Source organism: Vicugna pacos, chromosome 4, assembly GCF_048564905.1.
Source record: "Vicugna pacos chromosome 4, VicPac4, whole genome shotgun sequence".
Lineage (NCBI taxonomy): Eukaryota > Metazoa > Chordata > Mammalia > Artiodactyla > Camelidae > Vicugna > Vicugna pacos.
This window is the reverse complement of record NC_132990.1, coordinates 59,973,193-59,999,043: the sequence shown is the minus strand read 5'-3', so window position 1 is coordinate 59,999,043 and position 25,851 is coordinate 59,973,193. Positions and strand designations below refer to the sequence as shown.

Genomic DNA, 25,851 nt, shown 5'->3' with positions numbered 1-25,851 from the left:
AGCAGCATTTATTAAAAACATGCATCTGCTTAGGCAGTTACTGTGCACAGCTAGTTACTAGTGATTCCTCTTCCCCTGACGGCCACCCTCCACTGAGGCACCAGGTGCACGTGGATTTGCATCCCAGCCCAGTGGTTCATTAGTCCTGAGGCTCTCTTGGGCAACTCAGTTTTATTCTGAGGCTCAGATTGATGAAGGTAAGAGTGCCTTTTCATCATACTGGCTTCCTAAGGATGACATGATGCACTAACGTAAAGAGGTCAAGTTGGCAAAGGATTCATTGGAACCTAGTGTGCTCCCTTTTGCATCTACTGAAGACCAGCGATTATGCAATAGACGGAAAGAGTAAGCGTCCAAACTGCTGTGCTGTTGTGTGTCCCCACATCGCCCTGGAAAAGTCTCATAAAGGCGAAGAAAATAACAAAGGGGGATGCATATTTCATACACTATGGTGTCAAAGGAAAAGCGTATCTCCTGTCTGAATCCTAGAATAAATTTGAGCTGTGTATAAGATACACTGCACTCCAGAGTATTTTCATCAAAGTCTTGTAAATCTTTGATCAAGGAAATGAATCAGTCAACAGAAGTAGAGCCTCTGTTTCCTTAGTGCTTCATATTCATGCTTAGAATGTCATGCTTTTAACATTTTGTATTAAAAACAAATTTTGAAAAGATAACAGGGCTCAAGAAGTGCAAATGCAGAAACATGGATATAAAGGAGATACTTTTCCTTGTCCTCTGCTAATCATTGCCCTTCCCGAAGGCAGCCTCTGCCACATTCTGAAGTATCTTTCTACTGAAAGCAGATAGATAGGTAGGTAGGCAGGTGGATGGATGGACACGAGTAACGACATAGATACAGAAGTAGATACAATCTTTCCAAACGTGTGGGATGTATCTGTAGGCTAAATTGCTAGAAAAAATATATTCTTATCAGCAATGCCAACTTCTTCAGCAGCACCATTTGTTACTTTTTTGATCACAATTGGATGGTAAAAATATTTCAGCGCAGTGTCAAAGAGTAGTATTATGAGTGAATTAGTCACTTTTTAGGATCCATTTTCTTTTCTTTTTTTTTTTTCTGTGAACTACCTTTTCGTATTCTTTACCCATTTTAAATTGGACTCAGTCTGAATTAAGATATTTAAAAATATATTAGGAAAACAAGACCTTAGTCTGTAATCTGAGTTATGTTTTCCCCAGTTTTCTGTTTATCTTTTGGCTTTTCTTATGTGAGTCTTAATATGCAAAATGTTTACATTTTTCTGTGAACAAGTCACTCCAAGATTATAAAAACATAGAATTTGCCACATACTGAATTTCTCTGTGTATTTTGCTGTGTTTAGTGTTTAGACCATTACATTTTAAGAGATTTTTTTTTTTCTGGAACTGTTATCTTTCACTCTAAAGAAATATAATAAACATATTTCTAAAAGAGTTGGCAGGGACCAATATGGATTATAGAAAGGGGTTGGGTTAAAGCCCACACAACAGCCAAGACTAGAGTAAAGCATCATAGTGCATTTGATGCTCGTGGTGGCCTTGCTTGGTGACTACAGACGAATGATTTTAATGAGCACGTTGTGTGCTTGTAAATGGATACTTCTAACGAGGCTGAAACAAGTCCTTAGTTGGTTCTTTTAAGACAACTTGAGTTTGAGGGAACCTCTGTGAAGCACTCTGGCACGGGGAATACCTCATTGGTACGGCCAGCTCCTTTTGACCATTTCTGGGCCTGTCTGTCATGGCTGATGGGCATTCCCCGTGCTGTTCTATGGCATAGAGTTACACTCTTAATATAGGTTTAGAGAAATGTTTTTATGAATGACCTTGTTTACATTATTGATATACATATGTGTGTGTATATATATATTTTTTTTTCCCTGTGAGACAATGATGAACATCAGCAGATAATTTCCAAAATGTTTCACTTAAACCAGGAGAGCCCAGCCTAATGACGTTTCTCTACATTACTTGCAGAGCATCAGACCATCATGCATTATATTTGTAAATATTTAAACACAGTCACTGGGAGAAATTTTGGTTGACGCAATTATTTTAGAATTAAAATTATTTTAGAATTAGAATTTAGATTATTGTAGAAATGTGCTTGAAAACCATTTACATAATTGCAAAAAACCCCCAAATTCCTCAGTGGTTAAAAATGGTTAAAGAAAGGCGAGGGGGTGGGTGGGTTCTCTTTACTGGTTTCTTCTGAGACCCCCCCTCGGAAATCTCCAGCTTGGCTTATATTACTAAATGGCTACCCATGGTTTTATTCAACAGTTGTAACTTAAGACTCTCAGGGCTGGTTTCTTTGAGTGAAGGCTGCTGGACTGCCCTTTTACCAATAAATATAGTGTCTGATTTTTTTTTTTTTTTATGTGAAGCAGACAAAGATTCCTTTTGAAACATGTAGTCTGAGCGCCCAACACTGGACCCATTGTCTCGGAAACAATAAGGGCCACATTCAGTCTTTGGGAATGGTGAGCCATGTGCCTGTGTTCACGAAGCAAAGAAGTTTTACACATCTAGCAAAGCGACGCGCAGCTGAGTTTTCAATAATGCTAATACTGTGTGTGTGAGCGTGACGTAAGGTGGTGATGTGTCCAGCGCTGTACCCTGACTGGTATGCGCCACTCCTGGCTCAGCTTGGGACGGCGCATGATGAGTTCTTTACTGTGTATACTAATAGGACCCAGTCGCTTCAAATGCAAGTAGAAAGAATTCCTGCTCACGTTTCGTTTTGAGTATGAGTATATAGAATTAGATTCTGTTTGTCACACACGTTTTGGACGTGATGTGGCATTCAAAATGAGGGATGGGGGACGTGGGAATAGCTCAGTGGTAGAGCGCATGCTTAGCATGTACGAGATCCTAGGTTCAATCCCCAATACCTCCATTAAAAAATAATAAAATTAAATTAAAAAAAATGAGGGATGGCCTTGTGTCAGGTTCTCCAGAAGCTGCTTCTGAATCGAGGATTTATGTGCAAGCAATTTATTAGGAATTGCTCCGAGGAGAAACAGGTATGTGAGCGGGAGAAGCAGATCGGTGAAAGGAAGGAGAACTTTGGAGAGCAAATTATAGTTCAGATTTTGCTCCAATTTGAGGCAGGAGGCCTGGGCTATTATAAGTCACTCATAGGCTAAAAGCTACCCAAACTAAGCTAAGCGGGACCCAAACTCTCAGATACTTCCAGCTCGTGGCACAGGCAGGCACAGTGGTGTCTGTGGCTGAGGACAGTCTTCTGAAGATAGTCGCAGATGTGGTCCCACTGACGCAGAAGCACCCCAGCTGGGCATGGGGGTGGGAGGCGTGCAGAGAAATGGCCAAAGGGCTTCAGGGGGATCTGGGCCCAATACCAAAAGCTGTTTGCTAGAGGGATTACTTACACATTCTGATTAAATGATTCACTTAAAAGAAAACCTCGTTTAGTGATTCTGATATCTTTTCTATTTAAAAGATTTGTTAATAGGTAAATGATTTTGATCGGATATTAGCTTAACCACGGGCTACCCTATAGGAAATCTTACTTCTTAGTATTTCTCAAATACTGGGCACACATCTGTCTCAGGGGCTTTGTGCTTGTTTCTTCTGCCCAGGTCTCACCCCACAGACTGATGTTTGATAAAAAGTGAGAAAAATACTACTTCGTGATAGAGGGATTTTGGCTGTTTCCCCCCGATCCACCTTGCCACCGTTGACTAGATGTTGTGTACCGCTTACCGTGATGAGGTGTGAAGTAGACAGCATCCTCACAACCATTCTTGCCCAAAGCTGTTTCAACAGAGTCTGGGCAAACCTCTCCCTAACTTCCGGTTCACAACATAGACGGTACAGTTTTATGCAGTCATTGTCCTCTGGGTGTTGAATACACCCACATATTTTCCACTAGTTTTGTCATCCTCCCTCATTGCATCTCAGTCCTCTTACCCGGCATCACTTTCTTCTACCTGAGGTCTGTCCTTTAGCACCATGCTGAGCAGGGATGTGACCACTGATCACGTGCATATCGAGCACTTGAAGTATAACTGCTCTGAATGGAGATTTGCTGTTAGTGTAAAGCACATACTGAATTTCAAAGACCTAGTACAAAAAAGTAAAATAATCTCCTTAATGATTTTTACATGAATTCCATGTTGAAATGGTAATATTTTGGATATATTGGATTAAATAGACCATTATTAAAATTGATTTTACTTTTTTCTTTTTTTTTTCTTTTGAAAATGTGGCTACTAGAGCCTTTAAATTTTTATGTCCTTTACATTGCATTTCTCCTGGACAGCTCTGTTTTAGAACTTTCTTTGATGATGGTCTAATGGTGGCACATCCTTAACTTTCATTTTCCTGAAAAATGTCTTTATTTTACACTTGCTCTTGAAATCTTTTTATTTACGCATAAACGGTGCTCGATCGAGTTGTTTTCTCTCATCATGTTGAGGCTGTTACTCACTTTCTGGTTTCCATTTTCACTAAAGGACGTCAGTTAACACCATCACTCCCTTGGCTCTAATTTGCCTTTTCTCTCTGGCTGCTGTTTGAAAAAAATCTTCTGGCTTTTAACATTCTAATAGTTCATTATGTTAAATCTAGATACGAGTTTCTTATTATTTATCCTGCTTGAGATTCACCTGAATTAATTTCTTCTGTCCGTTCTGGGAAATTCCTAGTCATTATCTCCGCACATGTCCCCTCATCCACATTCTGTTTCTCCCCTCCTTCTGAAACGACAGTTAGACCTGTGTTTAGATTTTTATTTTACCTTCTATTTTTCACCTGCCTTATCTATTTTCCTCATTTTTGTTTCTGTTAAGATGCATATTGAATTAATTCTTCATAACGACCTAACATTTTGCTAATTCCTTCATCTGTGTCTAGTACTCTGGTTCAGCTCCTCCATGGAATTTGTCTGATTTCAGTGATATTTTTATTTTTTTGTTATCACGAGTACAATTTAATTCTTTTCAAATCTGCTTATTTTTTATCTTAGTCTATTCTGTCTGCTATAACAAAAATTCCATAGACTGGGTGGCTTAACCAACAAATATTTATTTCCCATAATTTTGGAGGCCGGGAAGTCCAAGATCAAGATACTGGCAAGTTTGGTGTCTGGTGAGAGCTTGCTTCCTGGTTCAGAGATAGCTGTTTTCATGCTGTGTCCTTGCACAGAGCTCTCCAGGGTCTCTTTCATAAGGGCACATGTCCCATTCTTGAGGGCTCTACCCTCGCGAACTAATTACCTCCCAAAGGCCCCACCTCTCAATATCACAGTGGGGATTACGTTTCCACATACGAATTTAGGAGGGACACAAACATTCAGTCCATTCAGTCTCTAGCATCTTTTTTTTTTAGTTTCTTGTTGTTTAATATTTTAAACACCTCTTTATTTCTTTAAATATTTTAGTCCAACACACTTTTCCATATTCTGTGTCTAATAATCCCAATGTCTGAACCCTTTGCAAGTCTGGTTTTGTTCTCAGTTATCACTGCAGGTTTTCTCTGATGGCACTTCTTTCCTTGTGTATTTTGTGATTTTTGACTGCATGCTGTTTATACTCTTGGAATTTTTTTAAGTTCTTTTTAAAGAATTCTCTGAGGCCTGTATTCAGGGTTGTTTCATTCCATAAGGGTTTATATATTTGCTGCTTCTGGGAGCCTAGGGGCATTCACAATCCAGTGGGAAAACTTTAAACTAAATTATTAGTTTCAGGTTGTTGGACCATCCAGTTAGTCAGAATTTCAGACTCCTGCGAGGTTTGCTTGTAGAATGAATTTTCTTATCTTTTTCTTTTTTTTAAACTCATTTCTGAGGTTTTAAATAGGCAGTTTTCTTTGCTGTCAGCTTGATACATGAGGTGAATTTAACTGTACTCATCTTATATTGATGTACATGTAACCCTTTGCCAGCCCATTTGTAATTCTCACAGTCTTCCGTGACATTGCTCATTTTAGGGGAGCTCTGTCTTCCGTCCCCTGCAGTCTGTGAGCCCATGAAAACAGAAGGTCAGGGTCCCCAGAATTCAGAAAATGCCTCAAAACAAAGCCATACTTAATTTTCCACTTACCCCTCTCGTTTTTTTGGTTCTCGTTTAATTTTTTGCTTCCTGAGGATTGTTTATTTTCTTAGCAGTTTATTGAGTATTTAAAAATAAATTGTAAAAATGTTATATTTTATCCAGCATTTTTAGTAGTTTTTACCAGAAGGGACAATCATGGGATTTAGTCCATCAAAATACCATAGACAAGAGTCTTTAGATTTCTTAAAGATAAAGATGAAGTTCAAAAATAATTTTGAACTCTTACTAATTCATGGTGAGGAACTTAGCAGCCTTTGCATCCTCTGTCCTTTCTGTGTTTCATTCTCATAGAGTTAGCTGTAAATAGTTAGCCTTGTATTTTGACCAGTGGAAGTTTCCTTGTAAGTTTTTTTCTTTTTCGCTTTGAGTAAAATTTAAAAATATATTTGCAATAAGCTTTGTAGTCATTTTCTGACAAATGCTGGAGAGGCTGTGGAGAAAAGGGAACCCTCCTACACTACTGGTGGGAAGACAGTTTGGTGCAGCCACTGTGGAAAATAGTATGGAGATTCCTCAAAAGACTAGGAATAGACTTACCACATGATCCAGGAATCCCGCTCCTGGGCATATGTCCAGAAGAAACCCTACTTCAAAAAGACACCTGCACCCCATGTTCAGAGCAGCACTATTTACAATAGCCAAGACATGGAGACAGCCTAAATGTCCATCAACAGATGACTGGATAAAGAAGATGTGGTATATTTATACAGTGGAATACTACTCAGCCATAAAAGCTGACAACATAATGTCATTTGCAGCAGCATGATGTTCCTCGAGAATGTCATTCTAAGTGAAGTAAGCCAGAAAGAGAAAGAAAAATACCATATGAGATCGCTTATATGTGGAATCTAAAAAAAAAAAAAACAAATACAAAACAGAAACAGACTCATAGACATGGAATACAAACTTGTGGTTGCCAAGGGGGTGGGGGGTGGGAAGGGACAGACTGGGAGTTCAAAATGTAGAGTAGATGGGTGGGATTATGCTGTATAGCCCGGGGAAGTATGTGGTAGATTTTGTGGTAGCTCACAGTGAAAAAAAAAACGTGACAATGAATGTACATATGTTCATGTATAACTGAAGGATTGTGCTCTACACTGGAATTTGACACAACATTGTAAAGTGACTATAACTCAATAAAAAATGTTAAAAAAAAGCTTTTAGTCATTTTCCACGTTAAATTGTTTTCTATACTGACACGAGTGCCTTTATATTTTGACTTTTGACTTCTCTAATCTTCTCTCAGTTTCTACAAGGAATTTCGGTTCATTTCTGTAAAGGGTACATTTGTGACATTCTTGCTGAATCCTTGCATGAGAAATTATTTCTGTTGCTTTTGTTTGTGAAAGAAAAGTCAACTAAGTTTAGAATTTTGGTTCAGTGTATTGTTTTTCCCTCAAAATATTGCAGACACATCTCCTGGTTTTATGCATGTGACGAAGACTGAGGCAGGCTTGAATTTTTTCCTTTCTAGGTAAACTTTTCTTCTGCTTACATCTTGTAGTACTTATCTTTATCCACATAATTAGAATAATTTGTCCTTTTGTGTCTAGAAATGTTTTTTATTTCAATAATTTTTCCTGGACCAGGATAAATCCTGTTTTTTTTTTTTGATAGACTCAGGACTCTTTTTTTTTTTTTAATTCTGAAAATTTTTCTTCTTCATCTTCTTTCTTGTTTTTTGTTTACTTTGGAGTTCTAATATTTCTGACTTCTTTCTTCAAGACACTATTAATCTTAGGTTGAATGTTTATTTCCTGTTCTTCAGTATGTAAAGTCAGCACTCTATATCTGAAGGACATTGGTTCCAGGACCCCTGTGGTTACTAGGTTCCACCCATGCTCGAGTCTTATTTAAATGGCACAGTACAGTCAGCGCTCCATCTCCAGGCATTGGGCATTCATGGATTCAACCAAGCTAGGATGGAGAATCAATTGGTTGAACCCACGGATGCAGCACCTGTAGATATGGAGGACTGACTGTGTACCTAATAAATCCATCTGATCTAACATGTCTTTTAATGCCATGTTTGCCTTATTGATTTTCTGTCTGGATGATCCATCTTCTGTCTGGATGAACTATCTTATTCCCTGTTCTCAAAAGTTATTATTTTTCACTGTCACAAGAAAAAATTTTGTTCTCATATCCTCTGCACAATGAAACTTCTCGAGTTCATCTTCAATATCATTGTTCTAGTTTTATTCAGTGTCAGTTCTACTCTTTACTTCCTTCAATGTCGATTTTAATCTTGTTGTGATATATTGGGTTTGCACTTTTTTCCAGTTTCTTTGGCATCTCTTTCTTCACTTAAGTGTGTTCTTCATTAAGGCTTGCTGTTTCTGCTTTACAAGGGTCATATCTTCTTGTATCTTTGGGAGCACCAGGCAACTAGCTGCTAGAATTTTCTTCTGATTTTTCTAGAAATCATTTTATTATTTTTAAGAGCCTACTTTTCCTCTGGGTTTTCATACCTTATAATTGGCTCCCTTCTTTGTTGCAGTATTTTTTTCATTGATTCTATATTGACTTATTTGTTGTTCATTTAATTTTTAATATTTGTTGTTCATTTAATTTTTAATATTCAGGCATGGCATGGTCTGCAAATCTGGGTAGAAGTTATCAATATATTTAAGGCATGTAAAGAATTCCGATTTAGCCCAGGTGTTTTCAAAATGTGGTCTACAGATTTCTAGATTTCTGGAAGGGTCCTTCTGGGCAGCTCCAGAAGGCAAGAATGCACACAGGCCCCCCATCTAGGTTCTCTTGCCTCTGAAAACCGAGGCACTCCACTTTCGTCTGTTTTATACGTCAGGTTTCTGTGTTAGAATTCATTTGAAGAAGGGAGTGAGCTATTTAAGACATTTCTGAAAACTACTCTTTTGATGTATGAGTAACATCTTAGGGTAAGTTAGTCATTTTTGGAAGCTTCACTATTTCAGTATACCAAAAAGTATGAAAGCTGAAGGAGGTAGGTCCCAGGAGAAAACCAATGGATTAATAACTGCCTAAAAGGACTTATGGGAGGGGCACATGACCTAATAATAAGAGGAAACAGATGTAAATTACTTCAACAAAAATTAGCCAGCTACCGTGAGGAAGAGCGTAACTAAAATGAACTACGATTTGCACATGAACTCAGATCACGAATAGGTCAGCTTAGGGGGTGATAAAGTGTGAGCTCCTTTTGTTTCTACTCATTCCTTTGTGACAGTGTCCAGAGTGCAGCTCCTCCTCCCCTGAATGCACTAGGATGGGACATTGGTACCTTCTGTTAAGGGCACACCCAGAATGAAGTGTAGGGTTTAGAAGTATGGTTGAAGATGTAGTTGGGAGTATAGCTTTGGGAGCTTGATCATGTCCTGTTGGGCACTTGTAGTTGGCTTCTGCTGGGGTCAGTTTTATATGTGGGAGTGAAAACTACATACTGCTTCTCTTCCTCCTCTGTTTTCTTTTTCTTCATCATCTCATGTTTTATCTTACAGGTATAATCACATGTTTTTGTTTAAAAGCCTTCTCTTTCTATGCAAAGGATTGAGTTTTTAAAAAAGGAATGAATAATTAAAAATTATATAATATTATATGTGTGTGTATATATGTTGGAATGCTATTTATCTGTAGAGAGTTTATGAACTGTAAGATACATTGAGGCCAAGTGGCGGGAAGTGATTGAGCTACTTTGAAAGAGTGGAAGTTACTGTGACTTTGAGGCACAGAAAACCTTTTCCAGGAGAACAGGGGCTGATGTGTTGATGCATTCTAATGCTCCTAGCTTGAAGCATTTGAGTTGGGGGGGGGGTTGGGTTGGGAGGGGGTCAGCAAAATGCTTCGAGATGTGGGCCTCCTTTTTTGAGAGATCTGCCTTCTCTCCTGAATGAGTGCTGAGGAGGCTAGGGGGCCAGCCAGCCCCCCACTGCCCCCTCTCTAAAGGTGGCGCAGGGTGCCCAGAGGAACCTGTTCAGCTGGGGTGGTTCACACCCTCCAGCAAACCCTCACCACAGTCTGTGATGGCTTTTAGTGGCCTTTTCTGATGTGGTACCTACCACCTAGAACGTGGTGGAGTGAAAGGTGACATGGCAGAGTGACCTTACAGAGTAGTAGTGAAAAAGCACAGGAGACTGATAACCAGAGAAACTTAAGTGTAAATCACACTTTATCCCTTAATAGTCGTGACCTTAGACATTTTACTGAAGCTTTAGAACTTCACTTATTTCTTCTTAAAATGAGACCATTAATACCCAGCTCTTAAGATTATAGTGATAAAATTGAATAGTATACCTGAAGGACTTGCCGTGTAGAAGGAATTCAGAAAGAAAAAGTTTCCACTTCCTGTGTGATTCCAAAGAAACAGAGCTGAATTTCACTGTGACTTCATTGTGCTAAATCTGAATGCTTTCTAAATAATATTTTATCATGTCTAAGAAGAAGCTTGGGCTATTCTGCTTTTCTCTCATTATCTTAAAGAAATTACTCCTTTGAATTTCCTTTTTTTTTTTTTAAAAAAAGGTTTTCCAAGGTGAAGGAGTAAATATATATTCATCTGCCAAGCAAATTAGCTGAATACTGTTGTTTTCTTTTGTGTGTGGCAAATTTTATGAGTGGATTTGGGAGCTAGATTAAAACTATGAAGTACAAAAATGACCCTTTAAATAGATCTGAAATTAAGTTGGACTTAGCTGTTTCTTCTTGTGTCAGTAGTTTACAAAGTTTTCAAGTCTGCAGCATCGTTTTTTCCCACCTTAGTTGATTTTAGGTCTCTATCTGCTGAAAAAAATGCATATGCCATATTGAGTTACAGACTCCTTGCATACCATTTGCTGCCCCCCAACCCCGGTTTCAGTTCCCTCAGATTGGGCAATACTGCCTTCTCATTTAGATCGGGGAACTCAAATCCTTCTCTTGGCTTTATGCTTTATGTTCTGCAAACATGCCTGTTGGGAGCCCCTACTCATCTTACCAGTCCATCATGGAACAGCACAGTGGAATGGAAAAAGCACTGAGTTAGGACTCAGAAGCTTCTGCCACCAACAAGTCATGTGGCTTCAATAACCTTATTTAATAATGAACCCCATTGTCCTCATTCTAAAATGGGGCTAGTAACACTTACCTTACTTTACAGGGCTGCATGAAGATCAGATTCAATGGCAAAAGTTAACTTTTAAGAATTGGAAACCACTTTGATGCTGCTATGAGTTCTAGAATGAGGATGTGATAGTTGAAGCGGGTCTTAGAGTTATCCAGCCCCACCCTTCCCTTTAGCAATGGGGAAATTAAAACCCAGAAATTGTCAAAACTCACTCAAGGCCATGAAGACTGGTAGAAGCAAAATCAGGTTAGGGCTGGTATTCCCAATATTAGAGACTAGAGCTAGAATGATTTTTCAGCTGTTCATTAATGACTCAATTGCAAATTGATCAATTGGCTTTCAGTTCTGAAAGTCATGCTGGCAGATCAAGGATGTAATGGAGGAACAGAGGTAGAGGCAGTGTTGATAGTGGACAGCAAGGGGTAAAACATGAAATGCAGTACTCAGAAGAGTGACGGGTTGTCACAAGAGGGTGGCTGGGGACTTTAGCAAGTCGGTATTATTTGTTATTCTACCTATTCTAAAATGCTACACAAAGATATGTTTTGTTTGGAGTATTTATTTATTTTGAATGATTAATGATAGATTATCCACTCAAATTGAACTAATTCCCAGTCTTAATTATGGCTGTGTAACATCTGTGAATATGTGTCAGAAATGTATTTACCGGAATGAGAAAATTTCCCTCACCCATGAGTCATAAGAATCTTCTTGCCACTGGAGTTTTATTTTAGTGAAGCCAGGGATTAAGCAATTGGTAAGTTATTTGGTTCATGATGTCCAGATTCTCACAGTCTGTGTACATGTGTTGCTTATCTTTTAGTCTTTGGTTGTCTACCTCCTGGGTGAATGATTCTCAGATGAGGCAGATGGCAAAATATTCTCGCCTTGTAACAAGCAAGGTTGACCAGATGACCAGATGGTTGCTAGGTAAGGAGCTGGCATTCTCTAGAAATCAGGTTGATATGCTAGGAATGAAGTTAGCTGGTTTACCTTTACTTCCTTTCTTTTGTGTGTGTGTGTGTGTGTGTTTTCATTTAAATACCGCCTGTATATGTTCTTAAAGCTTGTTCTATTATCAAGTGTACTATTTTTCTTAAGCAATTTCTTCAAGGGAATTTTTATTACCTCTTTCTTTGAAATGATATTCTCCATCTGTTTTTGTTGGCAACACAAGGGATCATTTCCAGTACCCAATTAAAGTCACGCGGGCTGACTTTCATTAGTGTGTCACTAAACATTTCTAACTGTTGTGCATTATTTACTTAGAGAGTAAAAACTCAAGGTCCCATGGTAGTCACTTTCTAAACTTTCTGGAGTTTACACGTGTTCTGAGGCCCCTCTTTAGAGGTACTAATGCTTTGTTGTTGTTGTTGTTGTTGTAGAGAGAGCAGTGTTTAATATGAGAGACAGTTCCTTGGAGAGCTCTGTGTTTAATAGGTGAGAGTAATAAGCTCATTCAGGTTCTTAACCATGAGTATAAGTAGGTGGCTGTGGTTAAAGGGTGTAACTTTAATATTCACAGTTAGACTCTCTTCTTGTACAGTTTGGAGATTCTCATGTCTCAAGGAATATTTTGTCTCATCACATCGCAAACTCTTGAACCTATTCTCAAGATGGGCTTAGATACACTATGAACTTACCTGCTCATTGCTAGATTCACAGCTCAACACAATTAATTTCATTTGAAACAGACTCTGAAAGGGACCCTTCCAATTATAACATTGTTGGATTTTTCGGTAAAAAAAATTGCCACTCAAAAAGGACAGATCTTGAGAATGAGAAGAAATTACTTATTTGGCTGTAAGGCAGTAGAGGTTTTGGGAAGAGAGGAAGAGGGAGAGGAGGAGAGAGATAATGAGGGAGAGAGAATATAAATCTTTGACAGCAGGCGCTGGGATCTGAAATCCCCTTGGATCCAGTCATCCTGGTACTGACTGTGCCTTGGTGAGAATGGCAGCTGGTGGGTATGGATAAGGCTACAATAACTAAAGAGCAAAGTTGAATTTGGGCTGTTGGTTGAGAGGTTCAGAAGCCTATGAGCCCAAGTGAGATGGACCAACATAGTATATAGCAGGAAGCTGTGTTTCCCGTTTTATCTTTTTACCCCTGGAGTTTTACTCTGATGAAGTCAGTGATTCAGTAGCTGATAATTTATTTGGCTCATGATGTCCAGATTCTCACAATCTCTCTGCAAGTGTTCCTTATCTTTTAGTCTTGGGTCCTCTACTAGTTGGTTGAATACGCTTCAGATGAGTTCCATTCCCATTGGCAGAAAAGCCTGAACTGAGGGAGCTATGCCTGGCAGTGGACACAGTTATCACAGAGATGAGGGGCTGAAAGGTTTTGGTGGAGATGTGTGCCATTTTGCCCAAATCTGGCAGGAAACAGGCTAATCTTGCCTATGGCATAAAGCCATCTGGGCTTCAACAGGGACACCCTGTGGCAGTGTCAGCCCCAGAGGTGGTATAGAATGGAGTTATCTGATGAACAGATTTTCTCTCTTAAAGGGACTTAGACCCAGGAATGAAGTCTTGAACCGAGTAGTCACTTCATAAGATTGGTGGATATCTCTGGGATGTTGTGGTAGTGTGTAGAGAGAGATGAAGGATTAAAAAATGTGACGTTGTTTTCTCTTCTAAGCTACTAAAGCAGGAAATGTCCATTGCACAATATCAATTCTATGGGATTTCTCTTAAAACAGGAAAATCAAGGTGTCAACTTCCAATTGAAGAGAATGCTTATGCATTCATTATTACGTTTGACCTGGAATATATAGAAATTCCAAAAATGGTAAAATGTCAAAATTCAGATAACGGAGGTCATGCTGTTATGCAAAAGCTAAAAAGAAGACTTTAAAGACTAAAAGATTAAAGACTTGAAAGCTTTAAAGACTTAAAAGCTAAAGAAGAACTTTAGGTAGATCTTCTCTCTCCACCTTGTGAGAAAGAGCTCATCCTAAAAATCTCCAGTCAATGTTCTTTATCTGAAAAGGAATTTCTACTTATTTTGAATGTTTTGAATATCTATAGGATATACTTTGGTAGTTAGAAACAAAATTTGCAATTCCAGGATCTTAGTATTTACATGGCTTTTGTCTAATTAGAATCTCATTTAACTGCATGTATTCTTAAACTAACATATAATTAAAAAAACCCCCAAAGTTATACATCAGAGAACATAAATTATGAATATAAGGCTTGAGGAGGAAGTATGAGTTTCTTGACCTTTTAACTCACATGACTTACCCTGCAACCCAGTGGTGAAGAAGCGAATCATGGAAAGCCTGTGACCTTGAAATCATGCTGACCAAGATTTGTTTTTCAGTGTGACCTTAAGCCTCAATTTCCTTATCCATAAAAACAACTTTGTCATAAGGATAATTCTTTAAAATAAAATTCCTGGCACTTAGTATTTGCTTATTTAATGGTAACTGTTATTAACATTCATTTTTTTCATAAATTACACTTTTATGTGTATACATTCAGATTCTTAGATAATTTTTTAAAAGATTTTATGTATTTTGCCATCTTTTTCAGAACTAGCATGAATCATATTAGCAAGCCTTGGCAATTGACTATCTCAGTAACAGAAACCTCCTTGTCTAATTAAATAGTGTAAGATTATAAAAAATATAATATATACAATGTTTTTATAGGTATCATTTACATTCATTTATAACCTGCGTCTATGATTCCTTTTCTTCTTGGGCACAAGGTCTAAATATTGGATTCAGAGTTATCTAAAACCTATGAAAAATTACTAGAAAGGGCTGTTAAATAGAATTTTAATGGACAAAGGAAATTAAAAAATAATTTAGAAAGATAATGAAGTTAAATAAATGTGAAAAATGAAATGTGGGAAATGAAATGTGGGAAATGAAAGAAAAGGAAACAGTGAGATACTGCTTCCCAAAGAAGGAAAATGGTCAACTAGAGAGTGAAATTTTTAAAATGACAATACCCCAAATTTGAAAAGTGAGTAATGAAAATGATAATTTTTTGTTTTTGTTTTTGTTTTTGGTGAGGGTACATCTTGCAGGAAAAAAGAGTCAACCTGAAAAGCTAATTTGATTACTTGTTTTTGTCAAGAATCAAAATCATTTATTCACTTTGGCTCAGTATCCCACCCACCCTTTCTGAGAATTTAAAATGCTTTGAGTCAGGAAAAGGATGTTGAGTAAACATGTTCCTTATAATATTAGAAACAGCTTAAGCGTTTATGGGGAAAGTTCAACAGATTTTATGTTCAACAAATATGAAGCCAGTGAAAAATCATGAAGACCATGAGGCAGATGAAAAAGTGCTAATAATTAACTTTTAAGGAGAAAGGAAAAACATAAAAATTAAAGGCATACTCTGATAACAGATGCAAAGTTTTGAAAATGTCCCTTCTCAGTTCTAGGAGGCGGGTCTGGCTTATGTCTCAAGTCACCGACATCCGCAGATCTAGTGAGTGATGGCCTCCCTTGAGTCCTCATTCCCTACTCCTAAAGTCAGCCTGCTGCCTGCAGAAACTACCTTTTGCCCTCTCTCCCATTCCTTTGGACCACACAGGATTCAGTTCTTTAAAGAGCAACTCTACCTGGAGTCTCAGGGTCCCAAGAGATTTTTGACTCAGCTTTTTTATGTTTACTATTTACTGTCCATGGGGCTCCAGCAAAGATCCTTAGGGGAAAGGGACTGTGCTGGAGAAAAATGTGAGTAGCATGTACAGTGCTACACGTCTACTGAAGATGACCCCTTCCTTCCAGTCCTGACCCCAGTGTGCTTGCTAGTAGTGTGTCTGCTACATGTTCCCTTTTCTTATGATGGATACAAAGAAGCTGGTCACTTTTTAGCATCAGTAGCCCTGGATGGGCCACTCCAACAAACATCCAGTCTTGCCCAAACCCACCTAAATTTAGAATGAACACATTTTATTTTATTTTATTTTTTAATATTTTATTGATTTATTATTTATTTTATTTTGGTGGGGGGGGTTAGATTTTTTTTAATTGAGTTATAGTCATTTTACAATGTTGTGTCAAATTCCAGTGTAGAGCACAATTTTTCATTTATACGTGAACATACATATATTCATTGTCACATTTTTGAATACATTTTAAATACTGTTATACTGATATCACCTGCACTTCCACATCCTTTACACATTATGCGGGGAGGGGTATCTGCAGGGCATGTGGTGAGCTTTGAATAGACTATATTATTATGTAAAATCCTGACAGTTTTTTTTTTCTGAATTAGTTTGATAGTTTACAGGATGGTTTTCACTGGTTATATTTGTTTTTGTTTCTTATACACTGTAGTTCTAGTTCTGCCACTGAACAGCAGTGTAAGTGTTGGAAACTAACTTTGAATTCTGGATTTGTGAAAAGAGCAAGTAGACGTTGATGTCTTTAAGGGTCTTGTCAGGAAACTCTGGGAGTCTCGGTTAAGTTCAAGGTGGCGTCTATGCGCCTTTTTTCAATTTTAATGTTTTTAGTTGCATTTTTTAAATTGAAGTATAGTCGGTTTACAATGTTGTGTTAGTTTCTGGTATACAGCATAGTGTTTCAAATATATATATATATATTCCTTTTCATATTCTTTTTCATTATAGGTTATTGCAGGATGCTGACGATAGCTCCCTGTGCTGACAGTAGGACCTTGTTGTTTATCTATTTCATATTCTATGGGCCTTTAATCTTCCTCTCAGATTCCCAGGGACTCAGCCTGTGTTCCTGCCTGCCACTACATGCTCTCTCCTTTAGATTTCCCTCTGCACTGGCTTTAGAATTTTCAGATCCGTGTTTGCTTGTTTTGTGTGTGTGCTGAAAGGAGGCAATTATGTCCTTATGGCTTTGAACTTTCCTGTCGTGAGAAGACGGACAGGGTGCAATTGAAGTAACACTTTAGAAAGTTTAAAAAATAATCAAAGTCATGTTCCTAATCTGCATTTCCCAAGCTCCCTTTTACCATGCTAGCTGGAAATGTCTTTTAGGCAGTGCTAAGAGTTGCGTTTAGATGACTGAGTTTCAGAACAAGCTACTTAGGAGGGAGCCCAAGACACTGTTACCAGGCCTGGTGGAATTTTAATCTGTTTTCTAATCTTCTTTTATTTATTATTTTCAATTATTGTGTACATCTGTCTATCCGTCCATCAGTCCATCTGTCCATTTATTTATTTATTTATTTAAATTTTTGCCAGATTCTTTTTTCAGCTTTATTGAAGTAAAATTGACAAATAAAATTGAAATGTATTTGCAGTGTACAGTGTGATGATTTGATCTATGTATACATTGTGAAAGGGCGCACTGTTGAGTTAATGAACACATCAGTCACCTCACACATTTACCCTTTTTTTTAATGTAACATTTAAATTCTACTCTCTTAGCAAATTTCAGCTATATAATACAGTATTGTCAACTATGGTCACCATGTTACACGTTAAATCTTCAGACCTGATTCATCTTGTACCTAAAAGTTTGTGCTCTTTTACTAGCCTCTCCCTGTTTCCCCCACCATTCTACTCTCTGTTTCTGTAAGTTTGACTTTTTTTTTTCCTTTTTAGAATCCACGTATAAGTGATACCATGCAGTATCTCTCTGGCTTATTTCATGTAGTGTAATGCCCTCCGGGTTCATTGATGGGTGGCAAATGGCAGGATTCCTTCTTTTTAAAAGCTTAATAATAAACCGCCTAAGTGTTTGTGTGTATGTGTCTGTGTGTCTGTGTCACGTTTTCTTTATCCATTCATCTGTTGACACACAGGTTGTTTCCATGCCTTGGTTATTGTGAGCAATACTGCGGTGAACGTAGGAATGCAGATATCTCTTCGAGACGCTGATTTAATTTTCTTTCTGAATATGTGCCTAGAAGAAAGATGGCAGGATCAAATGGTAGTTCTGTTTTGAATTTCTTGAGGGACTTCCATACTGTTTTCCACAGTGTCTGTCCCAGTTTGCATTCCCACCAAGTGTACAAGGGATCCGTTTCCTCAGCATTCTCACCAGCATTTTCATCTTTTGTCTTTTTGATGATAGACATCTTAACAGGTGTGAAGTGATAACTCGTTGTGGTTTTGATTTTGCATTTCTCTGATGATTAGTGATGCTGTGCACTTTTTCATGTACCTGTTGGCCATTTGTATATCTTCTTTGGAAAAATGTCTATTCAGGTCCTTTGCCTGTTTTTAAATTGGGTTGTTTGGTGCTTTTGCTATGGAGTTGTAAACATTTCTTGTCTATTCTGGGTGTTAACCCTTGATTGGATATGTGATTTGCAGTGTTCTCTCCCATTCTGTAGGATGTCTTTTCATTTTGTTGGTGACTTCTTTTCCTGTGCAGAAGCTTTTTGTTTGACCTAATCCCACTGTTTATTTTTGCTTTTGTTGCCAAATTTAAAAATTCTTTACCAAGACCAATGTCAAGGAGCTCATCCCCTATGTCTTCTTCTAGGAGATTTACAGCTTCAGGTCTTATGCCCAAATCTTTAATGCGTTTCGAGTTGATTTTCATATGTTATGCAAGAGGGGTCTATTTTCATTCTTTTGCATGTGGATATCCAGTTTCGCCAACACCATTTATTGAGACTATCCTTTTCCCATTGTACACTCTTGACTTCTTTGGCATAAATTAATTGACCATATATGCATGGATTTGTTTCTGGAATCTCTTTTCTGTTCCATTGATTTATGCATCATTTTAATGCCAGTACCACACTGTCGTAATTACTATAGCTTTGCAGTATACTTTGAAATCAGGAAGTGTGATGCCTCCAGCTTTGTTCTCTGTCAGGATTGCTTTGGCTATTTGGGATCTTTGGTGTTTCCATATGAATTGTAGGATTGTTCTTCTATTTCTGTGAGCAATTCCATTGGAATTTTGCTAGGGATAGCATTGAATCCGTAGATAACTTCCAGCAGAAAGGACATTTAACAATATTCTTGCAATCTGTGAACATGGAATATCTTTCCATTTATTTGTGACGTCTTCAGTTTCATTCATCAGTGTTTTATAGTTTTCAGCATGTAGACTTTTTACTTACTTGGTTAAATGTATTCCTAAGTATTTCATTCTTTTGATGTTATTGTAAGAGGCATTGTTTTCTTAATTTCTATTTTTGGTAGTTTGCTTTTAGTGAATAGAAATGCTACTGATTCCCCCCCCCCCATTTTGTAGATTGATTTTGTATCCTGTAACATTACGGAGCTTGTTAATTAGTTCTAACAGTTTTTTTGGTAAAGTCTTTAGGTTTTCTATGTACCATCATCTCATCTGTAAATAGACAGTTTTACGTATTCCTTTCTGATTCGGATGTCTTCTGTTATCTTTTTCTTTCCTCGTTGCTCTGGATACAACTTCAAGTACTATGTTGAATAAAAGTGGCAAGAATGGGCATCCTTTTCTTATTCCTAAAGCCATAAAGGGCGGAACACTGGATGTATGGTTCAAACCCCTCACTCTTCAGAGAGAATCTGAGAGTTAGGGGTTCCGCCCAATTGTATGGCACTATTCCAGGGTAAGATGTATGGTGAGAGTGCGGCTTAGCCTTTCCCACCCATTTTCTGTGGATATTTTCCCATTTGCCCAGTGCGTAGGAGTCACTTCAACCAGTTTCTGGGTTTCTCACGGAGGGAATCGCTCCACGTGCAGCTGTGTATTCAGTGTGTCTGTGGGAGGAGGGAAATTTGGAGCCTCCTGTGTTGCTGTTTTGGTCCAGTCTCTCTTTCCTTAACTCATTATTCAGTGTAATAAATATGACAGTGTAATCATGTACAAAATGAAGGGCAGCACATTGGGGAGATTGACTGATTCTAGGAAAGACTTCAGGGAGATGGTATCTGAAATGAATTTTAAAGAAATAATACAGTATTTTTTTCCAGGAAGACAAGGAAGCACATAGAAATTGTAGGCAGAGGAGACAGTATATGCAAATGCACAGAGATGTAAGAGTGTGGTATGTTAGGGCCTTAAGGAGAGATCAGTTGAGTGAGTAGGAGTCACATCATAAAGAGCCTTGGATGTCTTGCTGAGGAGCTTGGATTTGATATTTCTGAACATGAGGCGCAATTGAGGGGCAGAGGGAGGTGTGATCCTTTTTGTCTTAGAAGGGTGGACTGACAGTAGACCAGGCTGGGTGCATGAGAGCAGCTATGAAGGTGTCCAGGCAAGAGAAGATGACTGTAGGCATTGATCAGATGCGATGGAGAGCAAATGCAAATTTAAAAATATTTAGGAGATAAACTTGACAGAAATTGGTATTTCTGGTATTGGAGGCGAGGAAGGCAAAGGAGTCAAGGGCTACTTCCTGCTTCTGGCTTGAGAAACGTGGTGACTTTTGTGGCCACATACCTAGAGAGAGGTAAGGATCTTTCCTCAGGATTCCAGGTTAGGCTGCTATGACAGAGACCTCAGAACGAAGTTGCTTAGAAAAAGGTAAAGTTTATTTTTCTTTCCTCTAAATGTTAGGACAGGTGGTTCAGTGGACTCCGAACTTTTGGAGACCTCGGTTCCTTCTCTCTTGTGGTTCTGTTGTTCTCAATGTATAGTTTCCATGCCAAGATCTAAGATGGCTGGGCCAGCCCTGGCCATCGTGGACACACCCTGTGCACACACCTTCCCTTCAGGGGCCTGGCTGAGAAGCTGATCTCATCATTTCTGCCTCCATCTAGTCTGCTTGCATCCATTGCCCAATCTTAATCACAAGGCCATACTCAGATATGATGGAAGCTGGGAGAAATCTTAACTTGGGTGGCTATGTGCCGGTTAAAATTCTGCTCTGTCAGTAAAGGAAAAAGGGGAGACTGGATAATGGAGGACCAACAACAGTGTTTGCCGCATGCGTGTTCAGTTTCGGGTGGAAATGTCCGGTGTGTGTTTGAATGTAGAGGTCTAGATCAGAAGTGGGGTCTGAGCTGAAGGGAAGGAATTTGCACCGAAGGAGCATAAACTCTTCCCATTCCTCCCCTGTGGCGGGTACTGCCAATTCTCCCGGGGGTATCCCTCCTCCGCGGCTTCCTTTTAGCACTAGCTTTAGAAGGGCAGGTGGCTGCTCAGCTGGAGACCCTCCTTGACATCCTCTCTTACAGGTAGGTGTGATGAAGGAATGGACTTCTAAACACAAGTCATCTTGCCTTAGTTTCCTGAGACTGTAAATGGAACAGGAAGAGAGCCCCAGTACACATGCTGGAGCAGTAGAGGAGGAAGAGAGGATGCTGGCGACTCGAGGCCTTGCACAGTGTGGCCAGATGCCTCCAATTTTCACATTTAAATGACTTTTCCTCAACTTTCTTAGTTCTTTTTCCAACCACCAGATTGCAAAGGCCTTAAATTCACAGGGTTACGTAATTCCCATTTAACCGAGAGCAGTGCCCTTTTGTATGAAAACAATTGTTTTTAATGGAACTGTCATTTACATTTAATTATCTTAGGGAAATAATTCTAGCCTTCATTTCCTCTGCCTGGTTCTCTCTGTATGTATGTATTATGTAAGTGACAATTTCCACCACTCAGGTGTGAGTCCTTAGACCTGTGTCTGATTTAGTCATCTTTGTACCTTTATGTCTGTCATGCTGTAGATTCCGTATAAATGTACCTTGAAGCGGATGAAACCAGTAGGAGCAGCGCTCCTATCCCACCTTTTCCCTCTTTCCGCAACTCCATTGAGATCACACGCTCATTTTTGGAAGAAAGGCAAAATGGAGATATTTAAAAGGCCGAGAGAGCGGAAAGCTGCTGAAGAAATCGCTTTGAGTCCTCAGGAGGGAAGCGTAACAGGAGGTGAGAGAATGCGTTTTCGACACTGCGTGGTAAGCGTAATAAACGCCAAGCCGGGGGGCAGCAAGGGCGCTCTGTGTGGGTTAATTGGTGCCGTGCCTACACTAGAGAGGAAAATAAATTTTCAACCACATCAAAGTCTCCTCCAGAAGGAAAAAAAAAATGCTCATTAAAAATGCCATTTCCAAGAACCCTGGCAGCCAGACAATAAGAAGGCTGAAAAATCACCTCTATTTAACTTGCTGCTGCTCCCTCGATCTTTGAACTGTTTGCCTTGAGAAGAACAAAAAAAAAAAAGTACGTAGGTAATATATTTACTTTCAGCTTCTTCCAGAGTGGAGGGGTTGAGCTAGAGTTGGCGTCCATCAACCTGAGGCCTCCCAAAGCCTCAAAATATATTACTAGGAATGTGTAAAAATTCACCTTTGGATACCATTCTCATAAAATGCTTACAGCGTAGTACATGGATGCATCCAAATTAATACTACTTACGAGGGGGGAAAATGCTGAGAAAAAGCAGATTGGCTTCTCTGTTTAATCCTGACGGAAGATTTTGTGGTTCATTGATTTTTCTATGTTACCTCAGTTATCCTACGACTGAATCATTTCAAGATTGCTGAGGACAGGGAGGATATTTTATCCTCCTTTAAAAACTTCTTATTTCAGAATAGTTTTAGATTTATGGAAAAGTTGCAGAACTATTACAGAGAATTCCAATATATCCTTTACCCAGCTTCCCCAGTGTTACAATTTCACCAAACTATGGTACATTTTTCAAAACTAAGAAAATAACTTTATATAATACTATTAACTAAACTACTGACTTTATTCAGATTTTATTAGTTTTTCCACTACTGTTTTTAATTCCACAAGTACTCCATAATTCCATGACCCAATCCAGGATGCTGCATTGCATTTAGATCTTACTTACGTTCATTTTTCTGGCACCCAGGGCCGTGCCTGATAGGTGTTCAATATATTTTTGCTGAGAGAACAACACTGGAGAAAGCAGCTAGAATTGAGCAGATGCTTGGGAGAGGATTCAGGGCAGGAACCATGGAAATACCTGCTGCAAGAAATTCATGCTGGAGGATGATTAAACAGCGGACCCGGGGTCTGGCAGTTGCCCGGTCATTGCAGACTTGTCTCCATAGCGTCAGTGGAGGGGTGGGGGCAGCGGACAGCTTCAGTGGGTTGATGAGTGAGTGGGAAGGAGAGATGGTGAGTGCAGAGGCCTTTTCAAGCAGTTTGGCAGCGAAAGCAAAGGAAAAGTTCAGGAAAGGGAATGGGGAACTTGATTTGTAGTCAGAGAAAAGGAAAACTTGAAAAGGTAGGGAGGAATTAAGACCCAAGAAAGATGAGATGATTGCTGAAGCAATAGCCAAGAAAAAGCAGAGGGAATAGGATTTGGAGTCTAGGTGGGAAAGCTAGCCTTTGGAAAGGAGGAGAAAAACTTCTTTCCACTGAAATAGGAAGAAAGGGGCGGAGGGGTGATACGTGAGTGAATGTCATGGATCTGTTTGCCCAGTTCCACTGTTTTCTTTCTCATCTAGCTTTGATGGCTTCTAATTTTTAAAGAGAAGTAGAAAGATCAGCCTCTGAGAGTGAGGGAAGCAGGAATGACCTGTAGTCAAGGCTCTCAGAGGCTGATAAATATTGTTGGAGTATCTGCTCGGGGTTAAGGACAATGAAATCAACTGAGAATGAAAGGAAAAAATGATAGAGCATCATCGAGGGCCCAGAGATCTGTTACATTTTGAGTCTGGAGCTAATGACACACTGGTGCCACTCTCAGGCTGCCAGACTCCCCTGAGGACATGCTAGCCTTTTTAAAAATTCACTTTTCCATTTCCTTTCATATTATTACATCACTGGTCAAATTATTTACTTTGTGCTAGAATTCAGTAGCAGGCTTCACTGAGCCCATAATGAATAACTTTTGTGCAGTGGTTCCACAGAGCAGCCTGCCACAGTAACAAAGGAACGGCTCTCCTTTGTTTATAGTGGATAATTCTAGCAGTGTTTATCCTAATGAAAACAATAACTGTAATCAGAGTTTCTTGAGTACCTATTACGTTGTAGCCCTGCACTTGACGTTTTACATGTACTAGACATACGTGTGCCGGGCATCTCAGTTTCAAATGTGGAAACTAAGTCTTGGAGAGATTCATTCTTTCAGTGAATATTTGTTAAGTGACCTCCATGTGTCACGTTTCATTGGAGGCAATTGGGATACATCAGTGAGAAACCAGACGAAGATCCCTGACCTGTGAAGTCACTTTTAAGCAGCAAGTCTTAGATCGGTCTGCTGTACTAGCATACCTTGGACTGGGCGGCTTAGACACAACAGAAATTTATTTCTCGTAATTCTGGAGGCTGCAAGTCCAAGATCAAGGCACTAGCTGATCTGACACCTGCTGAGGCCCCCTTCCTGGTTCATGGACAGCTGTCTTCTTGCTGTGTCCTCACATGGTGGAAGGGCTTAAGGACTTCCTCTTTGGGTCTCCTTTTTTTTTTTTTTTAAGTTGTTATAACTACTTTTAATTTTTTTATGTTTTATTTTTTATTGAAGCATAGTTGATTTACAATGTTGCAGGTGTGCATCAAAGTGATTCTGTTATACATACATATATATATATATATATGTATGTGTGTCTGTGTGTATATATATGTTCTTTTTCAGATTCTTTTCCCTTATAGGTTATTACAAGATATTGAACATAGTTCCCTGTGCTATACAGTAGGTCCTTGTTGTTTATCTATTTTATATATAGTGGTGGATATCTGTTAACCCCAAATTCCTAATTTATCCCTCTCTCCACCTTCCCCTTTGGTAACTATAAGTTTGTTTTCTGTGTCTGTGAGTCTGTTTCTGCTTTGTAAATAAGTTGATTTGTATAATTTTTTTAGATTCCACATATAGTCATATCATATAATATTTGTCTCTCTCTGTCTGACTTACTTTACTTAGTATGATAATTTCTAAGTCCATCCATGATGGCATTATTTCATTCTTTTGAATGGCTGAGTAGTATTTCATTGTGTATGTACGTACACCACATCTTCTTTATTTCGGTCCCCTTTGTAAGGACACTAATCCTATTCACGAGGCCTCCACCCTTATGACCTAATCACCTCCCAAAGACCCCACCTCCAAACACCATCACATTGGACATTAGGTTTCAACATTTGAATTTTGGGGAATACACAGACGTAAATAGCAGTAAAGGGTTTGCCTAAATTCGCGTGGGTAGTTGCAATGACTTACTAATTTTTGGCTGTCTGGTGCCCATTTCACCTTCTTCTGGTCATCTTTTGGGGACAGTTTGCCACTGTATTTGATACAGTTTTGTCAGACTCGTTTCCAAGGTGTTCTGTTTTCAGAGTAGAAGTATGGCTAGTCTTTGCTAGGCTAATTAACTAGGCCAACTTAATGCTACTTTCCCCGTGAAATTTTATTCTGTATAAAGGAAAAAATAGGACCAAGGATCATTGAAACTCATCCATCCTTCTGTTTTCCTGAAGATTTTTTTTGAAATGAGATTCCCTGATGTGTCTGTGATTCTCGTCTTTCCCGAGTCTGATTTGCCAGCTTTCCCTTCAGTTCTAAGAGCTCCCCTGTGACGTTGTCCCATGATGATGACGACAATGATCGTTTCTGTTTGTCAGCCTTAGTATCTTTCTGTTACTTACCATCAAGTAACCTAGATTTGTCTGATTCCACAGTCAATCCCTTAACTGCACGAAGCTTCACCAGCATCCATTCCACAACACGTGGGAGTTCCTGAGAGATTGCTCCAGGGACTTTTTGTTACTGGACATACTCTGATGTGAACGTTTTCTGACTCTAGACAGTGGGACATCACATCTGTGTCTCTTGATATTGGGCAGGAGTTTGAAAGGGTGAACCCTACTTCATTTTTCTTGGG

The 25,851-nt window shown here is 38.9% G+C and overlaps 1 long non-coding RNA gene across 1 annotated transcript in view; it reads left to right on the top strand.

The window, feature by feature from the left end:
* Window positions 1-25,851, top strand: part of LOC140696128 (uncharacterized) — a 47,907-nt gene that overhangs the window by 20,450 nt on the left and 1,606 nt on the right. The window contains exon 2 of the long non-coding RNA XR_012072187.1: window positions 21,724-21,925. This is a non-coding gene — a long non-coding RNA (uncharacterized lncRNA). The remainder of the gene's footprint in view (window positions 1-21,723; window positions 21,926-25,851) is intronic.